The sequence below is a fragment of the Macaca nemestrina genome, chromosome 9, assembly GCF_043159975.1.
Source record: "Macaca nemestrina isolate mMacNem1 chromosome 9, mMacNem.hap1, whole genome shotgun sequence".
NCBI classification, from domain to species: domain Eukaryota; kingdom Metazoa; phylum Chordata; class Mammalia; order Primates; family Cercopithecidae; genus Macaca; species Macaca nemestrina.
Genome location: NC_092133.1, coordinates 134,500,061 through 134,522,822, shown reverse-complemented (window position 1 = coordinate 134,522,822; position 22,762 = coordinate 134,500,061). Strand labels below are relative to the sequence as shown.

General features: G+C 38.6%; 1 long non-coding RNA gene across 3 annotated transcripts in view; it reads right to left on the bottom strand.

The window, feature by feature from the left end:
* Positions 1-22,762, bottom strand: part of LOC105494334 (uncharacterized) — a 636,433-nt gene that overhangs the window by 196,810 nt on the left and 416,861 nt on the right. The gene's annotated exons all lie outside the window — the stretch shown is intronic.

The following is a 22,762-nucleotide window of genomic DNA, read 5'->3' as shown; positions in this document are numbered from 1 at the left end:
TAATGTAATTGTTACTACGACCTCAACTGATCCTTTTTGGAGCTCTGGAAAGAAAGTTAGCAAGTAACTCATTTGTTAGCCAAGCAAGGAAAGTGGTTGACTTGTGGTAATTCAACTAAACCATGTTTGATTGAAGCAGATGAAGAAATGTGTCCACATTTTGAAACAAACAAACAAAAAAGACTACAGATACTCCTTGACTTGCAATGGAATTATTTCCCAATAAACTTATTGCAAATTGATAATATCTTATAATGAGTTTATCAGGACATAATCCCTTGTAAGTCCATGAGTATAATAAATGCATACTACTTTCACACCATCATAAAGTAAAAAAAAAAAATTGTAAGGTGAACTATCCTAAGCCAGGGACCATCTGTACTAGCCTTAGTAGATTTTAAGTGTTCTTATCACAAAAAAATACTAAGTATGTGAGGTAACGCATATGTTAATTAGCTATATTTAGCCATTCCGCAATGTATACATATCTCAAACCATCACGTTGTACACCATAAATATACACAACTCTTATTTGCCAATTCAAAAAACTAGTAGTTTTTATGCAAGAATAGTTGCTCCAAAGTTGAAACAGTGGAAGCAAAGTTAATCATCGATTAAAAAACAAGGCAAACAATTGTGTGTGGTTGTCCTCGGTTCTCGATAAACGGACAGATGTAACTAATCCTGTTCAGTTGTCATTGTGTATTAAAGGAGTCAATGTTGAGTTTGAATTGGCTGAAAAATTCACCTCTATGAGTAGTCTGCATGGAACAACTACAGGCAAGAATATTTTGAGACGTTGATAAAACACTCATTCAATACAACCTGAAGTGAAATCATCTAAGATGCACCACAATTGATGGTGGTAAATGTGCATGGTGTAGAAAAAGGCATAGTTGAAAAAATTTACAAAGCTCCTTGTGAAAATGTAAGGAGCATAAGTCTTGCCATTATTCACGGTAGCATTCATTAGCAGATACTTTGCAGAAGACATTTATCTATCAACATATTAAAAAGTAGTGTCAGTATTGAAATTTAGTCACACTCATGGACTTAGACATTGTGAATTCTGTAAACTTTTGTCAGAAAAAGTCGAATACACTAAATTGTTCTACCATCTATACAGGCAATTTGATGGCTTAAGCAGAGGCAAAATTTTATTGTGGATTTTTTTTTAGCTTGAGGCCAAAACTGAAACTTATCTAAACAAGAATTGCCCTTGATCAATATTACTGAACACAGAATGTTTTGGGAAATTAGCTTTTGCTGCACACTTGATTATGTTTCTTGGTTAACTCAACCCCAAATTACAAGGGAAAACTGAACTTATATGTGAAACTTATACTACAGTAAAGTCATTTAAACAGCAAACATTGTTTGAATCATGATGTCAGCCTGCTTCATACATTTCTTGTGCTATCAAAAGTTAAAACAAGAAGTGAGATCTTTATTTCTACACAAGTTTCCATAGAATATATTTTCTGAGCTCAAACTAGGTTTCAGCAGCATATTTTGACCTCAATGAAAGTGCAAAGGGAATTTCCATAATTTACAATCTACTTTGGTGTGAAATTGAGAAACTTTCACCTAACGTTCAATTGGGACAGATTAATACACAATGTAAAGCCATGCCAAAACACCAATATCAAGTGGGAATCTAATAGAATTCTATCAATGCCCTGAAACGGATGCATATGCTCAGTTAAGATCATATGCTCATCAAATGATATCAGTATTTGGCTGCAAATATCTGCACGAAGACATTTTCAAAGATAAAATATGTAAAATCTCATTACAGATCACTATTAACTGATGAATATTTCCAACAGATTTTGATTGTAGAGAACATTAACTCTGAACTCCAGTTAAAATATTATCTCCTTCAAAAATAATTCCATTCTTCACATTAGTGGATCTGTATTAGCAAAAATTGTACTCAAATATTATTAGTATAATCAGAATATTGTCTATAAAATTTTGTGGAAATTTGTTTCTCCCTTCTTACGTATGTATATAAGAAGGGAGAAATGTACATATATAAGAAGAAAGAAAGAAATTACCACAAAAATATATTTTGTCTCTTCAACAATTTAAACAAATTTTGTCAATCAACAAATTGATTTCGCTTTTGAGGTTTCATCCTTAAAAGAATGACTAATACGTAAATGGACACCTTGAGGAAGGTTTGGAATGGCCAGGATATGAGGCTGCCTGTTGAGTGGATTATTCTCTTGACTTCATTATGAACAGTCTTCACAAAGCAGATGTCTTGTGCTTCTGTTTCTAGTGGTTCATCTATAAACTACTCCTATAGACCACCTTCTTAACTCGTTTCATTTTTTTCTAGCTTTTTGATAGATTTGCAACCTTAATAAGTTGCCACTACTCATGCATCGCTATAGATACATGCATCAAGCCATCTCTTATTTTACATGAAATAGAACCATATACTGACCTAATATAAGCACATGGGAGGGTTTTCCTTCACTGCTGCTTCCAGGGCCCCTCTTAATTAACACCATCTTTTGCCTGATACCTGTAAACAGTGCATATCTAAATGCAACACAGAGCTACAGATCCCTTAACAAGTCATAGAAAACTCACCGCAAGGTAAGAGATGTGTTGAAAGAGAGCCAGAAAGGTGGCAGGAGCAAGTACCGAGACCATCAGAGCCATCTGTGCTCTGTTAATTACATTCTCCTATAAACATTCAATTTTATGGTTCAGCAGACTAGGTAACACCCAGGTAATGATGGATAGTTCAAGTCATGTAATCAGTGGGGTTGCATGGCCAGCAGCTAGGAGTTTCCCAAGAGGTTTGGTGAGCATAATACCATCCATGTAAGGGACCAGCCTGATGTCCTGTAGGACAACAAGACAATCAGTGCCTCTTCCAGGTAAACTGTGACACGGGGTAAGAGGTTTCACCAAGTTCTGAGGAAAGACAATGAAAGAAGTATTGTTCCATTCTCTAGAAAGTTAACCAATTCTGATGACCTTTGTTAACAGTGATGCCGGAGATAAGGCAACCAAGTAACTGTACATCTATTGCCATAGTCTATGGTGGATTCTTTAAATTAAGACTACAGATAGAATTACAGCTGCAATGGGAAACATCACCTGATAAGGATTTTTCATGATCATTCCCCCAAATCTTTACCACCTTTTCACTGGACAAACACAGTCAATGGGGCTGCTTTATGAGTCACAGTCACTACCTCTCTCAATTGTCTGATGGTCACATACATCTCAACAGTTCCGCCAAGCCTAGGGTTTTATGGTTCCATCATGCAGTGAGCAGGGAGGGCGATTTGAGGACCTTCCACTTGGCCCTTTCTAAGAAAATCCTCACTCTGTGGGTTATGTCTCACTGCAGTGATTTTGCCAGGAGTTAATTGCATCTATTCTCCTAGTATATTTGGGGGCTGGAGAAATGATTGTAGGACGGAAATGTTACAAATGTTAGACATGAACTCAGGCCAAAGCTACGTTCATCTTCTTAACTCCATAAACCCCACAGTGGCATTTATGGTCTAGAGTAATGAGTGTCAGTTCAGAAATGGTATCTAATAGCTAGCATGACTGCACAATTCATCGCACAAAACAGGATGCCTTTTAGTGTGAAGAAGACTTTGACTGGACCAATGCTGGGACAATGGGCGTACAGCAGGGCCACCCCTGAGCAGCTGCAGCGTGTGGCCACTCTACTGATAGACTGGTAATCTGGATATTTCTCTTTCCTCTGGACACAGTTATCCTAGTAAATGGGTGCAGTTCCCTGTGGCAATATAGTATTAGGTTGGTGCAAAAGTCATTGTGGTTTTGCCATTACTTTCAATGGCAAAAGCTGCAATGACTTGTGCACCAATTTAATAGAATTTTTGCCAAAGAACCTGGCTCCTTATCAAGGGCGGAAGTGCTAGCTTTGTTACCTGGCTTAGAACTGGAAACTGAGTAAGAGCAGTCAGAATCCCACACAGGAAGCCAAGGTGGTTCTGCCCACTAAACAAGTAAAGTAAGCAAACACTAACAACAATGAATATTAAACAATGCACGTGTGTGTGTGTGTGAGTGTGTACTTGCCCAAAGTATGCTTCAAGAGCTGCGCATATATTTTCCCTCCAGGAGCTCCGTGATTAATTAGCAATCACTATGGATTTTGCAAGCCAGAACAGTCTGAAGACTGCTGTATCAGCATGACTTATTGTAGAAATGGAAAATGCTCTGTTGTTGGAGCACCCCCACATTAGCCCCTTCCAATCTAGGCCCTCATTATTTTCACTGAGATGAGAATTTAAATCCCACCATCACCTGTGGACTACAGAGGACTGGTCCCACCACAAAACTGGATAAGGATGCTGGCGCCGCACGGTACCGAGACATTTCTTAATGCCTGGTATGGGATGGTCCTTCAAGTATTCATTGCAAGGGGGTAAGTTAAGAGAATGGCTGAGCAGTCTGCAAACAATGTGTCCTTTCAGTCATTCCCAAATCCCTGGATCTTCAGATTCCTTCCATGAAAGCATGCTAGGGGAACACCAGGATTTACACTCCTTCATTGTAAAGCATATTTAGATGCAGGCTTTAAGTAATCCATCTGGTAGACAATTGTTGTCATTGCTAAGTACTCAATAAATTTCAATTTTTAAGGTAGCTCAAATACATTAAGAAACATGTCCTAATCCAAGTCTTATATTTCACTCTTGTTGCTCTAACACTTTCTGAGTGAAATCCGACAGATTTTTCCAAATTCTTGCCAAAACAAAATGGTGAGGTCCTACAACTCCTTCAAGGTTCTCTCTTTTGCCAGATGAATCCTTTTGTTTCTGGGGGAGGGGTGGCAATGTGGAGAACTCAGTCTCTTCGGGCGGCCTGAACATAATGAGGTTTAATGAGTGTTGTTGCTATGATAATCATTAAGTGTCTAAGCAATAGTCATTGTAAAGTTTTGATAAGGAGTTTTGTTCTCCTAGTGGGGAAGGAGGAGGTGGACAATGACCTCTGCTAGCAAGGGATATTTGGGAATTCCACAGTTTTCAGTGTCTTCTATGTCTTCTAAAATGATCCCATTTCCGGACTCAGGGACTCAATCTCTCCCAGGAACCTAAGATACTAGATGAGTTGGTGGTTGGTGCTGACACCCTATGACACTCACAGTTGAGGTCTGGTACAAGTGATCATTGGCCCTACCTGCTTTGCAAGATCAAACACGCCATGGAGACTGCTGCTCACCCACCTGTGGTCTGCGTGGGACATTCATGGTCTTCCATTAGCTCTTTCGTTGTGTGCACGCTCTCAGGCCTTCTGAAGCTGTCAGCCAATTCTGCAATCTTTACAATCGCTGTTGTCAGCATTGCGATTAATACCGGTCACTTCATCTCTAGACATCTCGCCCTTCTCTTGTGTTCATTCCTCTGTCACAGTGCAGATGACTTGAAGTAATTGTGTTGTCACTACATGCCCAGGTTTCAATCTGACCCTAAGCAGAGAGTTGTTCATACCCTCCTCACATACATCAGCATCCCAATTCCAGACATATGGGAGGTTCTACTTCCGGAGGCAATGTCTGGCAATAGTTATTGTACAAGACAGATTCCCAGCAGAGAGACAGCACTTTCACTTTTAAGTGGGTGGGCTTAATAAAGAACTATTTTCAAAGTAATGGGCAGGATTTAAAGAAACCAACAAGTGATAGATCACACCCCAGGATGGCAAACCCCCAGGCCTCCTGACCAGAGTGATGGCCTTGGTTGGAGAAAGTACAATCATCTCATGTTACACAGCTTGCTGGGTGTGATGGTTAATATTAGGTGTCAACTTGAGTGAACTGAGGGATGCTTTGATGGCTTGTGAAGCATTGTTTCTGGTTGCCAGAGGAGATTGACGTGTGGGTCAGTGGACTGAGAGAGGAAGACCTATCTGCAATGTGGGTAGGTGCCATCCAATTGGCTGCCAGCATGGCTGGAACAAGGCAGGTGGCAGAAGGTGGATAAGTTTGCTAGCTAAGTCTTGTGGCTCTCTTTCTTTTTCCAATGCTGGATGCTTGCTTCCCCCGCTCCTGCCCGTGGACATCAGACTCCAGGTTCTTTGGCCTTTGTACTCTGGGACTTGCACCTTTGTCCTCAGACTGAGGGCTGCACCATCATCTTCCCTGGTTTTAAGGCTTTCAGACTTAGATTGAGCCATACTATCGGTTTCTCTTTTTCTTTCCCCAGCTTGCAGACTGCCTATCCTTATAATGGTGTGAGCCAATTCTCCCTAGTAAACTTTCGTTTATATATACATATATCCTGTTTGTTCTGTCCCTCTGGAGAACCCTGACAAATACAAGGAAGATGCAGGAAATATGGCAAACTCACTTTCCTCCTACCTTCTTCTTTCCTGCAAGGGGCCCATTGATTAAGTCCAACTGAAAGCTAGAAGCAGAAAGTATGGGGATGGCATCTGCATAAGTCTCCATCCGCGCATCAAGGAAGGAAGAGTGGAACTGGATCTGGAGAGGGAAATGACGATGTCGCCATCCAATGCAGATGTTTTCTGTATCGCTTGTGACACAAAAACACATGATTCACCTGATTATTGCAAAAACCTAACACAATTTTAAAAATCACTCAGAACGTTCTAAAATGAAAGCTCCTTTCCTCCCCTCACCAAATCCACTCTGAAGCAATAAAACTTTGTAGGGTTTCTATAACTTAGTTTTTCTGACTCTGACTTTTGATGATATATTTAACCATGTTAGACCAAGTTCATCTGAATCATTCTCCTCATATAATTCTATGAAAATGTGGGTGAAATACCATCATCTGAATACTGCTGAGAGTAAATGGATGAAGCTAAGCATATGTGAGGGTGGTGGTGTTAAATGTCAGAACTAAGAAAAAAACTTAAGTCCTGACCATTAAGTGTGAGTGCTGAAACTGTAGTGGTTTAATCAGACTGAGATATGCATCCTAAACTTTAAGAAAATGAGCTTTTAATGCTGAATAGGAACAGAAACAGGGACCTTAAACCACTATGACACAACAGTAAGGAGCTGGGACCACTGTATAAAGTCTGGGTTTTGAGAGAACTGCCCATTTCATCCCTGTGGATGAGAACAGCTCTGTGCACTGCCCCAGTGAACTGTTGAGTGAAGCTTTCTCCACCAAGGGTTCTCAATGGGAAAAATAATCTCCCATTATAAGAGCCAGAGTGCACGCTGGACATAAGAATGGCTTCCACATTATACTAACTGGGGCGTGTGGAAATCCCAGCTTGAGAAATTAATGCACAAACTGATTCCAGACTGGGTCATCTTCTGCAGAAAGCTAACAAAGGCCAAATTTTTCCCTAAGGACTTTCTACAATATGAATTGCATGAGGATCCTACATAGGAAAAAAAAATACACGAAAGATTCGATCAGGAAAAATCATTACAAACTATAAGAGCTGGTGATGAGTTAGAATCAGCAGAGACACAAAACAGGAGGATTAGGACCCCAAGTAAATAAGAAAGAACACAACGCAAGCGTCTGTTTCTTTGGGGGTGTGCAAGATCAAACACACCATGGAGCTGTGGTCTGAATGGGACATCTATGGTCTTCCATTAGCTCTTTCCTTGTGTACATGCTCTCATGTCTTCTGAAGCTACCAGCTGATTCTGTGATTTTTACAATCACTGTTGTCAGCATTGCAATTAGTATGAGAGTCACTTGATCTCTAGACAACTCGCCCTTCTCTTGTGCTCATTCCTCTGTCACAGTGGAAAAGACTTGAGTAATTGCATTGTCACCACATGCCCCGGTTTCAATTTGGTCCCAGAAAGAAAGTTGTTCATGTCCCTCCTCACTTAGGGCAGCAACCCAATTCTAGACATAGGTGAGGGTCCTAAACAGGAGAATTAGGACCCCAAGAAAATAAGAGAGAGCAAAATGCAAGAGTCTGTTTCTCTTAGGGTGACTATCATTTTCCCGGACATGACTTCTCCAGGAGGTGTCTGTGGGGTGAGCCGCACTGACTGTCCATGCCCTCGCATCAAAGCACTTTCTTCTATTTATTTGATCCAGGTACCTCCACATAGACGCCTCTACTTCTGCCCTTTGGAATCTCTTCTGCCTCTGAAGGGCGTCTTCTGCATGCTTCATTAGTTTCTCCCAGGCCACAGTCATTAAGGGGCACAACCTCATTAACCCACTTTAAAAGGTGTTGACATTTTCTGGCCCCCTTGTGAGACCTGCCACTTGCATTCCCTGGACTTGCTTCCACCCAGGATTTCTGCACTTTGTCTTTTCACCTCCTACCCCCAGTGCCTGGGGAAGTGTGGAGGTAGCTTTTGAGCGCTACCATGGCTAGGAGGTTTCCAGAATCCCTGCTCTTGCTGGCACTCCAATGGCTGCTTCCCATCATTTCTTGCCAGATTCTGCCTCATTTTCAGCAGCACTTATGCATAATTTGGAATTTTTTGTGATATCTCTTCATTGTTTCACTGATAATTTTTTTTTTCTTCTTACTTTTTTTCGGACAACTTACTTGCCTGCTAAATGATCAAATTTATGACTAAATACCTATATTTACCACTGCCTCCTTACAGATATCAGCTCTCGATCTTGCTCTTGCAAAGCTAACCTCATTTAGCTACAGCAGTGATGACTAAGTGACTCACTTTGTGGAAAACAGAAAAGAATAAAAAGAGAAAGGAAGTAGCTAATACAGCTAGATAAGTTATGTTCATATAAAAACATTTGATTTTGAAGTTACAAATTGGGTCAAAGCATCAATTTTATCCTTCTATGCGTTATGTCAGCTCATACAATTTTCACAATTGACCCTCCTTAATTTATCCTCTGGAATGGAAAGAAGAAAGAACATGAGAATAAAACATAATGATCCAACTGCAGGGAGGCTGACACCATGGTCTTTGATTCAATCAAGTGACTTTTAGAAGAAACTCATCTCTTAGGACCACATGGATATATCCAGTTTCTTAAGCTGAAGAAAAGTTTGCTGACTGTGTCAGAAAATGGAAAAGACGATTTAATGTGCATATATATAAAACCGTACATTGACCAGAAACATGTCAAACTCAATGAAACATCTATTCCTAGGGTTACCCAGGCAATACTATTATCGGCTTAAAGAAAGAAGTCTTTCACAACACCATGTATTGTTAGCATTTTTTTTAAAGGTATAAAGATTCCTGGGAAGTCTCAATGCAGTTTGATAAATAAAGAATCAAAAGGAGTAATTGCATTACTGATTAGCTTCTATTTAGAATGCAGTTTGCAGAGTTACTTAAGGTTTTGGAAGTAGAGAATGTTATTTTGACGACAGGCTGAAGAACAAGACAGTCTTAAGGATTTGAGCTTTGTAAGAAAGGAAATTGATTTTTAAGAATCGAGGTGATCAAAGGATCTGACAATTTGGAATGCAATACATTTTTCATGGAGAAGCAACATAATATGAGAAATTCAGAAGGATATGAGAATAAGTATTCAGGAATTCAGGAAAGAATTAAAAAGGAAGTCTCTAAAAGAATATTTATAGTTTAAGAGAGAGTAATTGTGTGATAGATGAATAAATTAAAAAATGCCAAATGACACATGGGAGATAAGTAAAGGAATTAAACCTTGTAACATGTTTTGTTATATTAAGTGACTGTGCTCTGCCATTCCTTATGTTGTTAGCAGATACTTTAGGAGAATGTCAGGCTGAATATCTTTGTGTTATGCAGAAAAAATATTTGTTTCCCAATGCAAGCATGTTAATGAATAAATTACTACTATGTACAGATATATTTTATAGGAAGTCACTGGAAGACCTCAGTGCTTGTTTGGGCTACAAAACATTTCTTCTGATTCCATATAAAACCTTCAGAGTATAATATATCTCTGCTAATATTTTCCTTAAAAATCAGTGATGTGGCTTATGGATTTTTATCACATTTTATACTGTACTTCAAGAATGAATTATGTAATGTGAGTCCTCCTGTGTTAATATCAAAGGAAGATGAAAAGACTTTACTGTTCCAATTCTGCATCTCAGATATGTCTTCCAAAAATAGATCTCAGGGTCGAAATACCACTAACTATATAGTTCTCTTTCAAACAAACAAACAAATACCACCATATTCTAGAGAAATAAATGCCTTAGGGTTATCTCAGGAAACTGAACTAGAAGTGAGGAATAATATACATTACATTTAAAATTCATTAACCTCTTTACATGAAACAACTGGGCTCTGGAAAAGACATTTGCTTGTCAACTCAGCAAGGAACTTGTTGCAATATAAAAGGAGTTTGCTTGCATTTTTAAGTTAAATTTACGAACTATATTACCAATATATTTGATGGTTACAATTGGGTTCAAATGCACATTCTGCCACAGCTGTAAGAAAAAACCACGCAAGAGAAAGGAAAACCTTTCATTTAAAGTTTTTGCTTGAGTAGAAATAGTATATCTGTTGACTTAAGGGCTAAAAACGGTTTGTAAAACTATAGCCATGCATCACTTCATGATGGGTATACTTTCTTAGAAATGCATTGTTAGGTGACTGCATCACTGTGTGAACATCACAGAATGCACTTCCATGCAAACATAGATGGTAGAGCCTACTACACACCTAGGCTATATGGCACAGCCTATTGCTCCTGGGCTATAAACCTGTACAGCAAGTTACTGTACTAAGTGCTGCAGTCCATTGTAACACAATGGTGAGTATTTGTCTATCTAAACATATTTAAACACAGAAAAGGTAAAGTACAAAATACAGTATTATTATATAATCTTACAGGACGGCCATTGCCTATGTGGTCCATTGTTGATGAAAACATCCTTACGTGACACATCGCCATGTACATTCATGCCGGACTCTATTCCAGAATGAATGTAGCTTAAATTTGAGATCTCCTATCCAGCATTATCTCTAATTAATTTTCCTAATACACTCTATTATTTGCCCAACCTATACCCCTTATCCAGCTTAGAGCACATTCTGCATTCCGTAGCCTCCGTGGATTGCTCATCTTGTTCCCGCTGCCTAGACCGTTCATCTCTCCTTCACTGCTCTACCCATTAGCACTCAAGGCTAAGTAGACTTTAGGGTCCGCCCAGTGGAAACTGCACTTCCCCCTTGAAGCCTTCCTGGATAATCCCTAGAAGCAAATATCTTCTATTTTGGGCTCCCATTTCATGTCATTTGTATTTGTCAGAACAGGTGATTAATTTTTGCTTGTTTTATAGGATATTGTGGGCATCTCTTGTTTCCTATGCTAGATGGTATGATATTTCATGGAAACCAGTTTAACCTTAGTCATCTTTATTTCCCAAACAGGCATATAGAGAAAAGATCGCATGTAGTGGGCACTCAGTAGATAATTGTTGAACTGGTGAAGGTCGCCACTTTGTCAAGAATAGAATCAATACAAACAACTGAATTTTCAGACACTTATACCAGAACTGCTCCATAACACAGGTTTTTAAATTTTTGGTTGATTAAAACTTATGTGTATATATGTGCACATATATATATACCTACTCACACAAATATATATGCACAATATATAGTTACTTATATACATTTAAACATATATGCATATATTTTATTATGCTTATAAAATATATGTATATATGTAAATATAAATATACATACACATATATTTCACACAAATATGTACACACATATATTTAAACTATATATAAATATTTACATAAACATACATATATATTTAAACTACATGAATATTTAATGGGAACAATACATTTTGCTGCCATGAGGAAAAAAAATTAAAAACTCACTTATGCGTCTTTACCCAGAATGATGAAGACTATAGTCTCTCTTTCTTTCTAAATGTTGCGAAGAAATCACTCATAGAATATAGCGTTTTTATAGCCTGGAACTTGAAAGAGATTGTGTTAATTAGAGGAAATAAGAATTATCAAGACTTTGTATTTTAATAACATTTACTTTATTAGTGTACCATTTTCTCAACAATAAATTAACAAGCAGAGAGGGAGGCAGAACCCTATAGAAATAAAATATGAATTAGAACGGCAGAAAAAAGAGAGAAAATGGGAGCAGAGAATAAATGAAGAGATCAACAATGCAATATATAAATTTTGAAATACTTTGAGTGAATACTAAAATATCAAGAATAAAATAATCTGGACTAATAGCCACTCTAGGGATCTTCTCCTTTCAAACTTTTGAAATGTTTTCTCATAGCAAAATGATTCCCTTAATTGCCAAGAGACAATGATAATTACAGATATTCAATAATTTTATTATTATTATTATTATTATTTTATTTATTTATTTATTTTTTTGAGACGGAGTCTCCCTCTGTCGCCCAGGCTGGAGTGCAGTGGCCGGATCTCAGCTCACTGCAAGCTCCGCCTCCCGGGTTCACGCCTTTCTCCTGCCTCAGCCTCCCGAGTAGCTGGGACTACAGGCGCCCACAACCGCGCCCGGCTAATTTTTTGTATTTTTAGTAGAGACGGGGTTTCACCGTGGTCTCGATCTCCTGACCTTGTGATCCGCCCGCCTCGGCCTCCCAAAGTGCTGGGATTACAGGCGTGAGCCACCGCGCCCGGCCAATAATTTTATTATTAACAATAATGTTCACATCAGTTGAATGCAAGGCCAACAGAAAGTCTCAGGGACTTTTCTCTCTTGTCTTGATAAAATTAGATTGTTCTGAATCAGGCACCTGATGCCTGACACATCAGCTGAGTCCTGACGCAATGAAAAGAGTTCTTTTCACCTGTTTAAATGCAGACAAAGAGTAAAATACGAAATTCGAGGGTGCGAGGAAAGTCTGGAAGAAAAGCACTTCTTTCTCTTTACTTTGAAAAGGTGGTGCACTTAGAAAATAAAAAAAATAGGTGCTTTGTAGGAAAAGGCGTGCTATAGAAACTACATTATCGGTATTCATAGAACTTCTTTAGAGGATTCGCTTCAAGTAGTTGTGAAATTGAGCTCATGCTTCAAGGTAGCGAGCAGTATGTGCTAAACCATTGATTTGCGTCTAATAGCAGTTGGATTCTCATGGAGGCAACTTTTCTCACGTCCTCCCTTTTTCCAAGTTTTCGATTCTAAATGTCTGGAGCTTCCACACATAAGGGGTTGGAGGGAACTGCCCCTATTCCTGACCCTTGGTAGTGGGCTCTTCCTAGGACAAACAGCATAAGATGCTTATGGTCCAGATGTCCAGATGCAACACAAGAGATGGATTGTCTTAGTTTTCCGCAACAGATTTATAAATTGTAGTGAAAATATTTTTACAATTAAAATTGTTGAGGAGAACCCTTAATCAATAGAGTATGGAAGCTACAATTCGCCCTGACATTTCATCATGTTTTACTATTCAATGCATTTTTACCCACCTTTGTCATTTGTTAATCATAAAACCCTGACAGACAGGTATTGATCTTCACCTCTGGCAGATGAGAAAAGCGAGCTTTAGAGAGGACTGGATTGTACAAATGGAAATAGATTATCAGGAATCCAGCCACCATTCAAACTTAGTGGTCCTGATCTAGGGTTTTTTTCCACTACCTTATGGCTATATTCTTTGGAGTTACTTGATGAATGTGACTAATGAAAATATGAAGTCCAGGTAGTTGTGGGCATGTTGAATTTGCCCTTTTTTTTTTTTTTGAGACGGAGTCTTGCTCTGTGGCCCAGGCTGGAGTGCAGTGGCCGGATCTCGGCTCACTGCAAGCTCCGACTCCCGGATTCCCGCCATTCTCCTGCCTCAGCCTCCCGAGTAGCTGGGACTACAGGCACCACCACCTCGCCCAGCTAGTTTTTTGTATGTTTTTTAGTAGAGACGGGGTTTCACTGTGTTAGCCAGGATGGTCTCGATCTCCTGACCTTGTGATCCGCCCGTCTCGGCCTCCCAAAGTGCTGGGATTACAGACTTGAGCCACCGCACCCAGCCGAATTTGCCCTTTTTAAACTTTACTACTTTTTTTAAATTTTTTTAAATTTTTTAATTTTTTATTATTATTATACTTTAAGTTCTAGGGTACATGTGCACAACGTGCAGGTGTGTTACATATGTATACTTGTGCCATGTTGGTGTGCTGCACCCATCAACTCGTCAGCACCCATCAACTCGTCATTTACATCAGGTATAACTCCCAATGCAATCCCTCCCCCCTCCCCCCTCCCCATAATAGGCCCCGGTGTGTGATGTTCCCCTTCCCGAGTCCAAGTGATCTCATTATTCAGTTCCCACCTATGAGTGAGAACATGCAGTGTTTGGTTTTCTGTTCTTGTGATAGTTTGCTAAGAATGATGGTTTCCAGCTGCATCCATGTCCCTACAAAGGACACAAACTCATCCTTTTTTATGGCTGCATAGTATTCCATGGTGTATATGTGCCACATTTTCTTAATCCAGTCTGTCACTGATGGACATTTGGGTTGATTCCAAGTCTTTGCTATTGTGAATAGTGCCGCAATAAACATACGTGTGCATGTGTCTTTATAGCAGCATGATTTATAATCCTTTGGGTATATACCCAGTAATGGGATGGCTGGGTCATATGGTACATCTAGTTCTAGATCTTTGAGGAATCGCCATACTGTTTTCCATAATGGTTGAACTAGTTTACAATCCCACCAACAGTGTAAAAGTGTTCCTATTTCTCCACATCCTCTCCAGCACCTGTTGTTTCCTGACTTTTTAATGATCGCCATTCTAACTGGTGTGAGATGGTATCTCATTGTGGTTTTGATTTGCATTTCTCTGATGGCCAGTGATGATGAGCATTTTTTCATGTGTCTGTTGGCTGTATGAATGTCTTCTTTTGAGAAATGTCTGTTCATATCCTTTGCCCACTTTTTGATGGGGTTGTTTGTTTTTTTCTTGTAAATTTCTTTGAGTTCTTTGTAGGTTCTGGATATTAGCCCTTTGTCAGATGAGTAGATTGCAAAAATTTTCTCCCATTCTGTAGGTTGCCTGTTCACTCTGATGGTAGTTTCTTTTGCTGTGCAGAAGCTCTTTAGTTTAATGAGATCCCATTTGTCAATTTTGGCTTTTGCTGCCGTTGCTTTTGGTGTTTTAGACATGAAGTCTTTGCCCATGCCTATGTCCTGAATGGTACTACCTAGGTTTTCCTCTAGGATTTTTATGGTATTAGGTCTAACATTTAAGTCTCTAATCCATCTTGAATTAATTTTCGTATAAGGAGTAAGGAAAGGATCCAGTTTCAGCTTTCTACTTATGGCTAGCCAATTTTCCCAGCACCATTTATTAAATAGGGAATCCTTTCCCCATTTCTTGTTTCTCTCAGGTTTGTCAAAGATCAGATGGCTGTAGATGTGTGGTATTATTTCTGAGGACTCTGTTCTGTTCCATTGGTCTATATCTCTGTTTTGGTACCAGTACCATGCTGTTTTGGTTACTGTAGCCTTGTAGTATAGTTTGAAGTCAGGTAGCGTGATGCCTCCAGGTTTGTTCTTTTGACTTAGGATTGTCTTGGAGATGCGGGCTCTTTTTTGGTTCCATATGAACTTTAAAGCAGTTTTTTCCAATTCTGTGAAGAAACTCATTGGTAGCTTGATGGGGATGGCATTGAATCTATAAATTACCTTGGGCAGTATGGCCATTTTCATGATATTGATTCTTCCTATCCATGAGCATGGTATGTTCTTCCATTTGTTTGTGTCCTCTTTTATTTCACTGAGCAGTGGTTTGTAGTTCTCCTTGAAGAGGTCCTTTACATCCCTTGTCAGTTGGATTTCTAGGTATTTTATTCTCTTTGAAGCAATTGTGAATGGAAGTTCATTCATGATTTGGCTCTCTGTTTGTCTGTTACTGGTGTATACGAATGCTTGTGATTTTTGCACATTAATTTTGTATCCTGAGACTTTGCTGAAGTTGCTTATCAGCTTAAGGAGATTTTGGGCTGAGACAATGGGGTTTTCTAAATATACAATCATGTCATCTGCAAACAGGGACAATTTGACTTCTTCTTTTCCTAACTGAATACCCTTGATTTCTTTCTCTTGCCTGATTGACCTAGCCAGAACTTCCAACACTATGTTGAATAGGAGTGGTGAGAGAGGGCATCCCTTCTTGTGCCAGTTTTCAAAGGGAATTTTTCCAGTTTTTGCCCATTCAGTATGATATTGGCTGTGGGTTTGTCATAAATAGCTCTTATTATTTTGAGGTACGTTCCATCAATACCGAATTTCTTGAGCGTTTTTAGCATGAAGGGCTGTTGAATTTTGTCAAAAGCCTTTTCTGCATCTATTGAGATAATCATGTGGTTCTTGTCTTTGGTTCTGTTTATATGCTGGATTATGTTTATTGATTTGCGAATATTGAACCAGCCTTGCATCCCAGGGATGAAGCCCACTTGATCATGGTGGATAAGCTTTTTGATGTGCTGCTGAATCCGGTTTCCCAGTATTTTATTGAGGATTTTTGCATCGATGTTCATCAGGGATATTGGTCTAAAATTCTCTTTTTTTGTTGTGTCTCTGCCAGGCTTTGGTATCAGGATGATGTTGGCCTCATAAAATGAGTTAGGGAGGATTCCCTCTTTTTCTATTGATTGGAATAGTTTCAGAAGGAATGGTACCAGCTCCTCCTTGTACCTCTGGTAGAATTCAGCTGTGAATCCATCTGGTCCTGGACTTTTTTTGGTTGGTAGGCTATTAATTATTGCCTCAATTTCAGAGCCTGCTATTGGTCTATTCAGGGATTCAACTTCTTCCTGGTTTAGTCTTGGAAGAGTGTAAGTGTCCAGGAAATTCTCCATTTCTTCTAGATTTTCTAGTTTATTTGCGTAGAGGTGTTTATAGTATTCTCTGATGGTAGTTTGTATTTCTGTGGGGTCGGTGGTGATATCCCCTTTATCATTTTTTATTGCGTCTATTTGATTCTTCTCTCTTTTCTTCTTTATTAGTCTTGCTAGCAGTTTGTCAATTTTGTTGATCTTTTCAAAAAACCAACTCCTGGATTCATTGATTTTTTGGAGGGTTTTTTGTGTCTCTATCTCCTTCAGTTCTGCTCTGATCTTAGTTATTTCTTGCCTTCTGCTAGCTTTCGAATGTGTTTGCTCTTGCTTCTCTAGTTCTTTTAATTGTGATGTTAGAGTGTCAATTTTAGATCTTTCCTGCTTTCTCTTGTGGGCATTTAGTGCTATAAATTTCCCTCTACACACTGCTTTAAATGTGTCCCAGAGATTCTGGTATGTTGTATCTTTGTTCTCATTGGTTTCAAAGAACATCTTTATTTCTGCCTTCATTTCGTTCTGTACCCAGTAGTCATTCAGGAGCAGGTTGTTCAGTTTCCATGTAGTTGAGCGGTTTTGATTGAGTTTCTTAGTCCTGAGTTCTAGTTTGATTGCACTGTGGTCTGAGAGACAGTTTGTTATAATTTCTGTTTTTGTACATTTGCTGAGCAGTGCTTTACTTCCAATTATGTGGTCAATTATGGAATAAGTGCGATGTGGTGCTGAGAAGAATGTATATTCTGTTGATTTGGGGTGGAGAGTTCTATAGATGTCTATTAGGTCTGCTTGCTGCAGAGATGAGTTGAATTCCTGGATATCCTTGTTAACTTTCTGTCTCGTTGATCTGTCTAATGTTGACATTGGAGTGTTGAAGTCTCCCATTATTATTGTATGGGAGTCTAAGTCTCTTTGTAAGTCTCTAAGGACTTGCTTTATGAATCTGGGTGCTGCTGTATTGGGTGCATATATATTTAGGATAGTTAGCTCTTCCTGTTGAATTGATCCCTTTAACATTATGTAATGGCCTTCTTTGTCTCTTTTGATCTTTGATGGTTTAAAGTCTATTTTATCAGAGACTAGGATTGCAACCCCTGCTTTTTTTTGTTCTCCATTTGCTTGGTAAATCTTCCTCCATCCCTTTATTTTGAGCCTATGTATGTCTCTGCATGAGAGATGGGTCTCCTGAATACAGCAGACTGATGGGTCTTGACTCTTTATCCAGTTTGCCAGTCTGTGTCTTTTAATTGGAGCATTTAGTCCATTTACATTTAAGGTTAATATTGTTATGTGTGAACTTGATCCTGCCATTATGATATTAACTGGTTATTTTGCTCGTTAGTTGATGCAGTTTCTTCCTAGCCTCGATGGTCTTTACATTTTGGCTTGTTTTTGCAATGGCTGGTACCGGTTGTTCCTTTCCATATTTAGTGCTTCCTTCAGGGTCTCTTGTAAGGCAGGCCTAGTGGTGACAAAATCTCTAAGCATTTGCTTATCTGTAAAGGATTTTATTTCTCCTTCACTTATGAAACTTAGTTTGGCTGGATATGAAATTCTGGGTTTAAAATTCTTTTCTTTAAGAATGTTGAATATTGGCCCCCACTCTCTTCTGGCTTGGAGAGTTTCTGCCGAGAGATCTGCTGTTAGTCTGATGGGCTTCCCTTTGTGGGTAACCCGACCTTTCTCTCTGGCTGCCCTTAAGATTTTTTCCTTCATTTCAACTTTGGTGAATCTGGCAATTATGTGTCTTGGAGTTGCTCTTCTCGAGGAGTATCTTTGTGGCGTTCTCTGTATTTCCTGGATTTGAATGTTGGCCTGCCCTACTAGGTTGGGGAACTTCTCCTGGATGATATCCTGAAGAGTGTTTTCCAACTTGGTTCCATTTTCCCCCTCACTTTCAGGCACCCCAATCAGACGTAGATTTGGTCTTTTTACATAATCCCATACTTCTTGCAGGCTTTATTCATTTCTTTTTCTTCTTTTTTCTTTTGGTTTCTCTTCTCACTTCATTTCATTCATTTGATCCTCAATCACTGATACTCTTTCTTCCAGTTGATCGAGTCGGTTACTGAAGCTTGTGCATTTGTCACGTATTTCTCGTGTCATGGTTTTCATCTCTTTCATTTCGTTTATGACCTTCTCTGCATTAATTACTCTAGCTATCGATTCTTCCACTTTTTTTTCAAGATTTTTAGTTTCTTTGCGCGGGGTACGTAATTCCTCCTTTAGCTCTGAGAAGTTTGATGGACTGAAGCCTTCTTCTCTCACCTCGTCAAAGTCATTCTCCGTCAAGCTTTGATCCGTTGCTGGCGATGAGCTGCGCTCCTTTGCCGGGGGAGATGTGCTCTTGTTTTTTGAATTTCCAGCTTTTCTGCCCTGCTTTTTCCCCATCTTTGTGGTTTTATCTGCCTCTGGTCTTTGACGATAGTGACGTACTGATAGGGTTTTGGTGTAGGTGTCCTTCCTGTTTGATAGTTTTCCTTCTAACAGTCAGGACCCTCAGCTGTAGGTCTGTTGGAGATTGCTTGAGGTCCACTCCAGACCCTGTTTGCCTGGGTATCAGCAGCAGAGGCTGCAGAAGATAGAATATTGCTGAACAGCGTGTGTCGCTGTCTGATTCTTGCTTTGGAAGCTTCCTCTCAGGGGTGTACTCCACCCTGTGAGGTGTGGGGTATCAGACTGCCCCTAGTGGGGGATGTCTCCCAGTTAGGCTACTCAGGGGTCAGGCACCCACTTGAACAGGCAGTCTGTCCCTTCTCAGATCTCAACCTCCGTGTTGGGAGATCCACTGCTCTCTTCAAAGCTGTCAGACAGAGTTGTTTCTGTCTGCAGAGGTTTCTGCTGCTTTTGCTGTTGTTTAGTTGTGCCCTGTCCCCAGAGGTGGAGTCTACAGAGACAGGCAGGTTTCCTTGAGCTGCTGTGAGCTCCACCCAGTTCGAGCTTCCCAGTGGCTTTGTTTACCTACTTAAGCCTCAGCAATGGCGGGCGCCCCTCCCCCAGCCTCGCTGCTGCCTTGTGGTTAGATCGCAGACTGCTGTGCTAGCAATGCGGGAGGCTCCGTGGGCGTGGGACCCTCCCGGACAGGTGTGGGATACAATCTCCTGGTGTGCCTGTTTGCTTAAAGCGCAGTATTGGGGTGGGAGTTACCTGATTTTCCAGGTGTTGTGTGTCTCAGTTCCCCTGGCTAGGAAAAGGGATTCCCTTCCCCCTTGCGCTTCCCAGGTGAGTCGATGCCTCGCCCTGCTTCAGCTCTCACTGGTCGGGCTGCAGCAGCTGACCAGCACCGATTGTCCGGCACTCCCTAGTGAGATGAACCCAGTACCTCAGTTGAAAATGCAGAAATCACCAGTCTTCTGTGTGGCTCGCGCTGGGAGTTGGAGAGTGGAGCTGTTCCTATTCGGCCATCTTGCTCCGCCCCCCCCAATCTTTTCTACTTTTAACACACTGTACTCTATTTGCTAAGCAGTGGCAGGAAAAAAATTTTGGAAAAGGCAAGTAAATTGCACTGCTGTTCCCACTTCTTTCTCTATCATACTTATAGAATTAATTTCTAACAGGTTTAGCCTCAGCTACATATGAGACACATATTATATATTATATACTAAATATACACATACAATGCACATGTATATTATATATGTGTATATATGTGATGTATACATATATATTTCATTATATATGCATATGTAATTCATTGCCTCAGGACCCAGTTGTATCATACATCAGGTGCCTCACACATTTAAGAACAATGTATATATTATGTATAATATATTATGTAAATACTATACATTACATATTGCATAATATATTGCATATATTATTTATAATATATTATGTATAATATACATTATGTAATAGATTGTGCATACATACTATATACACATAATAAATGTATATACATATATAATATATACATAATTGTAATATGTGTATAGTATATACGTACATAATATATAATATAGATATATTATAGATACTATATTGTATTATGTATATAGTATATATGTAATATGTAAATAATATATTATACATAATATATTTATATAAATAATGTATAATATGTATAATATATGTAATATATGTATGTACATATATACTATATACATATTATAGAGAAAATATTGTATTATATATAATATATTATATTTTATATTACATATAAAATATACATTTTTATATAATATAAAAATATATATAGAATATTTATATATAAAATATATATATTACATATAAACATACATTTAATAATAATATATTACATACAGAGAAGTTATTTATCTATTTCTATAAACTAGATAAATATTTACATTAGAGGTTGCAATTTGTTGAATTTTTGCATGTGTGAGAAATCAGACCTTGGCAATGACCTTGAGCCGTAGGATATAAATAGCTCCCACGTGCTTAGCATTCCAATTCCAATAATGGAAACCTAGGTATAAGTGCATTAACCCACTTATGTGGGTTAGTCTTATTGTATTATTCTTATTACAAGGAATCCACTTTTTATGTACAATCAGGATTGTATAATATCTATATAATATACATATTCTTACAATATAATGTATAATATATGTATAGAATACATATATATAAAATGTATACTATTCTTACAATGTTACGTGTTTAATTTTATTCCATAAGAATGACAAGCTGACTCTGACACTCATAGTTAAGAAAATGCTACTGAAATAAGTTAGTGAATCTGCAAATATCACATAATTAGTAACTGAGGTGGGTATTTTGGCTCCTAGGTTTGTTTGTTTGTTTGTTTCAGAACATCATGCTTACGTACTCTCTACCTTGTGTTTCTTCAGGTAACTCCTATGCAATTTTCTGCTAGTTTATGACCCTCCAGAGAATGCCCTTTAGCTCTGTAGAGCCTCAGTGTAGAATGTAATTGCATGATACTCTAAAGCTTTGCTTGCAGGAAATCACTTTTCTCTATTCTATGTTTTGTGTCCTTATATTTCCTTCAAACACAGTATCTGACATAGTTATTAAGACAAAACTCCTTAAGCTGAATCATACTACATGTGGATAATGTGTTATTATTCTTATGACAGGGATTTCTTTTTTATGTACAACTATGATTGGAGAAGTTTGGACAAATGCTTAAGGCAGAAGCACCCTCAATTTGTATGGTTGCATTTTTCTTCATGTGTTAAAATTGTTATTTCTCCACATTTTAACTGGTGGGTACTTGAGTCACTCATTTTGATGGGACCCAAGGGAGAGACAGGGGAGAGACTTGTGCTGGAGACTGGATTTAAAAAGTCTAGTGAGATAGAAGCTACAGTGTTAGTTTTTTGAGGACACCAAGAATAGAATTGGAGCAGGGCAAGTCTTGCCCAGGTTACAAGTTCAAAAGGCATAAGCAGATTTGAGAATAGGGAAAACAGAGTGGGTAGAAATAGAAAAGAATAATAGAAAAGAATAAACACTGTTAGCAGCTTCCTAGGGAGTTTCTGAGACAGGAGTGGGAATATCAACGACTTGCATTTATTAGTTGGCATTTGTTGAAAGAAGGTTAAGAATATAACATACGGCTTGCATAGAGCCTGCTAAATGCTGTAACGAAATATATATATTCTAAGTGGGATTTTAAAAATTTGATTAAAACTAGAGATTCTAGTGATCTTAGGAAAATTCTTTCCCTAATATCAATGTATCCATCATACATTCTTAGACAAAAAGTGAGTTAGCTTTGGCATATTTAAACAGAGAATAACAAAGATAGGGTGAATTGAATAGAAAAAATAAAAGGAACGTACTCCAATATTTAGATTTGCGTTTTTCAAAGATTATTTCTCTATGAATTATTTATGTGTCTGCTGATGGCGAATGTGTCATTGGAAGCACTGGGATTTCTTTCATGATGGTTTCTTTTCTAAAAAGAAAAATATGACCATCGGCCATGGAGACCATCTTCACCCCTCTATTAAAGTGATAAAGTCATATTAGACTGATGCTAAGGTTTTTATTTGACAGGAATGAAATTTTTTAATTTGTTGTATATTTTCAGAAGAGAGATACAAATT